Source organism: Gavialis gangeticus, unplaced genomic scaffold, assembly GCF_001723915.1.
Source record: "Gavialis gangeticus isolate Ggan-Ray unplaced genomic scaffold, GavGan_comp1, whole genome shotgun sequence".
In the NCBI taxonomy this organism is placed as follows: Eukaryota; Metazoa; Chordata; order Crocodylia; family Gavialidae; genus Gavialis; species Gavialis gangeticus.
Genome location: NW_017728992.1, coordinates 196,159,014 through 196,164,671, shown reverse-complemented (window position 1 = coordinate 196,164,671; position 5,658 = coordinate 196,159,014). Strand labels below are relative to the sequence as shown.

The 5,658-nt window shown below is 50.0% G+C and overlaps 1 protein-coding gene across 1 annotated transcript in view; it reads right to left on the bottom strand.

Annotated features, from left to right (window-relative positions):
- The window catches only part of KHDRBS3 (KH RNA binding domain containing, signal transduction associated 3), a 213,025-nt gene that overhangs the window by 14,057 nt on the left and 193,310 nt on the right, over positions 1-5,658 (bottom strand). The window lies entirely within an intron of this gene.

Below are 5,658 nucleotides of genomic sequence, written 5' to 3'. Positions count from 1 at the left end.
GGGGGGGGGGGGGGAGAGGCCAAGGCAGTGCAGGGGGGCATGTACCCCCAAGGTTTCTTCATACACACAGCAGGGCGCAGGGCTACAGCAGGTCTGGATCAGCTCTGGGCAGGAGCCACCTCTGCAGGTGGGACTCAGCATGGGAAGGAACACCATGCTGCCATGGCCGCCAAGGTAAAGTGCAATAGCAGCAGTGGTCCACAGTTGTGAGCCTCACTGCTTCCAGGCAGGATCTCCTGTGCCCCATCCTGCTCCCCCCGCCTCATGTACTGCCTGTGCCCACACCCATCCTGTTCCAGATGCACTGGAGCGAGGAACACCAGCCAAAGGCAGGGTATCAGCATATCAGGGCTACCTGGCACCACAAAGCAGTGGGGGTGACAGCTGCAGCTGGATCCACATGCTGGTAAGCAAAGGGGGCAAGAGGAGCTTTGATTTTCCATGATAAAAAAAACAAAGTCAACTAGTTACCTTGCATGCTTGTGCATGAAAGCACAGAGCCTGGGAAACAAGCAGGAAGATTTGGAAGCCCTTGCACAGTCACAGAGCTGTGACATGATCGGAATAACAAGAGACTTGGTAGGAGCTCACATGGTTGGAGCACTGTCATGGACAGGTACAAACTGCTTAGGAAGGACAGACAGGAGAAGTGGAGGAGTTGCACTTTTATATAAAAGAGCCATTTGATTGCTCAGAGCTCCAGTATGAACCAGGAGACAGGCCTGTTGAGAGTCACTGGGTTAAGGTTAGAGGGGAGAGCAACAAGGATGATGTTATGCTGTGGGTCTGCTATAGACCACCAGACCAGGAGGAAGTGGTAGATGAGGCTTCTTCAAAACACCTTGTGGAAATTTCCCAATCACAGGTCCTGGTTCTCATCACCCTGATATCTGCTAGGAGGGCAATACAGCAGTGTGTAGGCAATCCAGGAAGTTTCTGGAGAGTGCTGGGGACAACTTCCTGGTTCAAGTGTTGGAGTGGCAAACTAGGGTCCAGGTTCTTCTTGACCTGCTGCTGCCAAACAGGGAAGAATTGGTGAGGGATGTGGTAGCGAATGGCAACTTGGGCAGCAGTGACCACAAGATGATTGAGTTCAGGATCCCGAGGAAAGGAAGGATGGAGAGCAGCAGAGGAAGAACCCAGGACTTCACAAAAGCAGACTTCAACTCGCTCAGGGAATTCATGGTCAGGATCCCCTGGGAAGCCAGTCTGAGGGGGAAAGGAGTCCAGGGGAGCCAGCTGTACTTTAAGGAAGCCTTACTGAGAGTGCAGGAACAAACCATCGCAATGCACAGGAAATCAAGCAAGTGTGGCAAAAGACCAGCTTGGCTTAGCAGGGAACTCCTCAGTAAACTAAATCACAAAAGCAACTTATAAGTGGAAACTCATTGCTCGGGCACACAGGGATGAAAGCCAGGAAGGACAAAGTGTAATTGGAGTTGCAGCTAGCAACAGATGTGAAGGCTAACAAGAAGGGTTTCTACAAGTACAAGTGTCAGTAGCAACAGGAGGATCAAGGAAAGTGTGGGTCCCTTAGTGAACAGGGGAGGCAACCTTGTGACAGAAGATGCAGAAGAGAAAAAGCTGAAGTGCTCAATGACTTTTTCACCTCAGTCCTCGCAGGCAAAGTCAGCGCCCAGACTGCTGTACTGCACCAGCCAACACAGTTTGGAGAGGAGGCGAGAAGGCCTCAGCAGTTAAGGAACAGGTTAGGGACTACTTAGAAAAACTGGATGTGTCTAAGTCCATGGGGCCAGATGGGACACACCCAACAGTGCTGAGGGAGTTGGCTGATGAGACTGCAGAGCCATTGACCTTCATCTTTGAAAACTCATGGTGATCAGGATGATGATTGAAAAAGGGCAAATATAATGCCCATATTTAGGAAAGGGAAAAAGAGGACCCAGGGAATGACAGACTAGAATCATAGAAGTAGGGTCGGAAGGGACCTTGTAGATCTTCAAGTTCGACCCCCCGCCTAGGCGGGAGAAAAACTGGACTCAAATGAGTCCAGCCAGGTAGGCATCAAGCCTCTTCTTAAAGACCCCCAAGTAGGAGCCAGCACCACTTCCCTAGGAAGTTGGTTCCAGCTCCTAACCGCCCTAACTGTGAAGTAGTTCTTGCAGATGTCTAATCTAAACCTACTCTCCAATAACTTGTGTCCATTATTCCTTGTTATGTCAGGGGGCGCTAGGGGAAACAGTGTCTCTCCCAAACCCTTCTGGTCCCCCCTAGTGAGTTTATAGACAGTCACCAGGTCCCCCCTCAGCCTTCTCTTGTGAAGGCTGAACAGGTTTAGGTCCCGCAGTCTTTCATTGTAGGGTCTGCCCTATAGCCCACGGACCATGAGGGTGGCCCTCCTCTGGACCCTTTCAATGTTGTCCACATCCCTCCTGAAGTGGGGCGCACAGAACTGGATGCAGTACTCCAGCTGTGGCCTGACCAGCATCACATAGAGGGGGAGGATCACCTTCTTGGCTCTACCTGACATGCACCTGTGGATGCATGACAAGGTCCGGTTAGCCCTGCCAACCGTGACCTCGCGTTGTCGGCTCATGTTCATCTTGGAGTCAATAATGACTTTAAGATCCCTTTCTGCCTCTGTGCTCTCAAGAAGGGAGTTTCCCATTCTATAAGTGTGCTGCTGGTTACTATTGCCCAAGTTCAGCGCCCTGAACTTGTCAGTGTTGAAACGCATCCTGTTTGTGTTAGTCCACCCCTGTAACCTATCCAGATCTTGCTGCAATCTTTCCCTCCCTACTAGCGTGCTCACCTCACCCCAAATTTTGGTATCATCAGTGAATTTAAACAGGTTGCTTTTCACCCCGTCGTCCAAATCGCTGATGAAGAAATTGAACAGCGCAGGCCCAAGGACCAAGCCCTGGGGGACTCCGCTGCCCACTTCCCCCCAGGTTGAATATGACCCGTCCACCACCACCCTCTGAGTACGACCCTTGAGCCAATCTGCAATCCATCTGACTGTGTAGGCATCAATGCCACAGTCGCCTAGTTTTTTAATGAGGATGGGGTGGGAGACGGTGTCAAAGGCCTTGCTGAAGTCTAGAAAGACTACATCCACGGCAACACCTGCATCCATTGCCTTTGTGACCTGATCATAAAAGGCAATCAGGTTGGTCTGACATGACCTGCCCCTAATGAAACCATGCTGGTTGCCCTTAAGCATCATCCCTGAAGCCGGCCCATCACAGAAGTGCTCCTTGAGGATCTTCTCAAAGAGTTTCCCTAGGATTGAGGTAAGACTGACGGGCCTATAGTTGCCCAGATTGAGGTAAGACTGACAGGACTATAGTTGCCTCACCTCAGTCCTGGAAAAAATCATGGAGCAGATCCTCAAGAAATCCATTTCTAAGTACTTGGAGGAGAAAAACATAATTAGAAACCGTCAGCATGGATTCACCAGGGACAAATCATGCCTGACCAACCCGATTGCCTTCTACAACAAGGTGACTGGCTCTGCAGATGTGGGGAGATCAGTGGATGTGGAGTACCTTGATTTTAGCAAGGCTTCTGATATGGTCTCCCACAACATTCTCCCAGGCCAGTTAAGGAAGTACAGGCTAGCTGAATGGACTGTAAGATGGATAGAAAACTGGCTGGAGCATTAGGCTCAGAGAGTAGTAATCCATGGCTTGATGTCTAGTTGGCAGCCGGTATCAAGTGGAGTGCCCCAGGGGTCAGTCCTGGGCCCAGTTTTGTTCAATGTTTTCATCAATGACCTGGAAAATACACAGAGTGCACCCTCAGCAAGTTTGCAGATGACACCAAACTGGGGGGAGTAGTAGATACATGGAGGGTAGGGCCAGGATTCAGAGTGTACTCGACAAGTTGGAAGACTGGGCCAAAAGGAATCTCGTGAGGTTCAACAAGGACAAGTGCAAAGTCCTGCACCTAGGACACAACAATCCCATGCACCAGAACAGGCTGGGGGTGACTGGCTGGGCAGCAGCTCTTCAGAAAAGGACCTGGGGGTTATAGTGGACAATAAGCTCAATATGAGCCAGCAGTGTTCCCTTGTTGCCAAGAAGGCTAATGGCATACTGGGCTGCATTGTTGTGTGTGTTGCCAGGAGGTCAAGGGAAGTGATTATTCCCCTCTATTCAGCAATGGTGAGGGCACATCTGGAGTCCTGTGTTCAGTTTTGGGCCCCCCACTACAAAAAGGATGTGGACACACTGAAGAGAGTTCAGCAGAAGACAACAAAAATGGTGAGGGGTCTGCAGGACATTACTGATGAAGACAGGAAACTGGGCTTATTTAGTCTAGACTGAGAGAAGACTTAATAGCAACCTTCAACTACCTGAAAGGGGTTTGAAAGAGGATGGAGCCAGACTATTCTTAGTGGTGGCAGAGGACAGAACAGGAAACAGCAGTCTCAGGTTGAAGCAAGGGAAGTTTAGGTTAGACATTAAGCAGCATTTTCTCACTAGAAGGGTAGTAAAACGCTAGCACAGGTTACCCAGAGAGGTGGTGGAAGCTCTGTCCTTGGAGGTTTTTAAGATCCAGGTGGACAAAGACTTGGCCAGGATGATCTAGTTAGGGATGGTCCTGCTTTGAGCAGGGGGTTGGACTAGATGGGACCTGTGCACAGGAAGGCAAAAACCCCCACTGTCCATACCAAATCAGCTTGACCCTCTAGCCAAGAACCTCTAACTTTGGTTCTAGTAAGGAGCACTGGCACACCTCAGTCAAAATCCTCAAGCTTGGTTGTAGCCAATACCCAATGCCTCTGAAGAAGGCTTAAAAACATCCTGAACACACGTAGCAGAAGGGGGGTAAGTCAGCAATGTCCAGAAGCATAAGTACACCTAGATCTGACCAACCTCTTCTTGAACTCCTCCAGTGACGGTAAGTTAACAGCCTCCCCAGGCAGCCTATTCCACTGCCTCACTATTTTATCAGTGAGGATGTTTTTCCATGCATCTAATCTAAACTTACTTTGTTTCAACTTAAGCCATTGCTCTGCATCCTCCTCTCTGCAGCAAGAGACAAAAAGTGCTTTCTGTTATCTTTTAGGCAGCCCTTCAAGAATCTGAAGACAGCTATCATCTCCCTTCAAGCCCCTTTTCTGCAAGATGACTATGTCTAGCTTCTTTGGCCACTCTTCATATGACGCGCCTCCCAAGCCTTTGATCATTTTTGTTGCCCACCTCTGGACTGTCTCTAACTTCTCCGTGTCTTTTTTAAAACGTGGGTTTCAGAGCTACACATACTACTCCAGATGAGGCCTAACCAATGCTGAGTAGAGAGGCACTATCACTTCCCATGTCTTGCACCTGCCTCATTTGCCTTTCGTGCAGCTGCAACATGCTGCAGACTCTCAGAGTGTGTGATCTACCAAGACTCTCAAGTCCTTTTCCAGAGATGCCATCCAACCCTTGGCTCACCAAGGGTGTCCGGGACTACCTGCTTGCCAAAAAGGCGGCGTACACCCGGTGGAAGGGGGTGAAATCTCCAAAGAGGAGTATACCTCCTCTGCTCGGGCCTGTAGGCGGGCTGTTAGGAAGGCCAAGGCGGACATAGAGCTCGGATTAGCATCCCAGATTAAGGATAACAAAAAGTCCTTTTTCAAATATATTGGGAGGATGAAGAAGGCGCCGGGTAATGTGGGACCCCTGCAGGATACGCTGGGCAATCTGG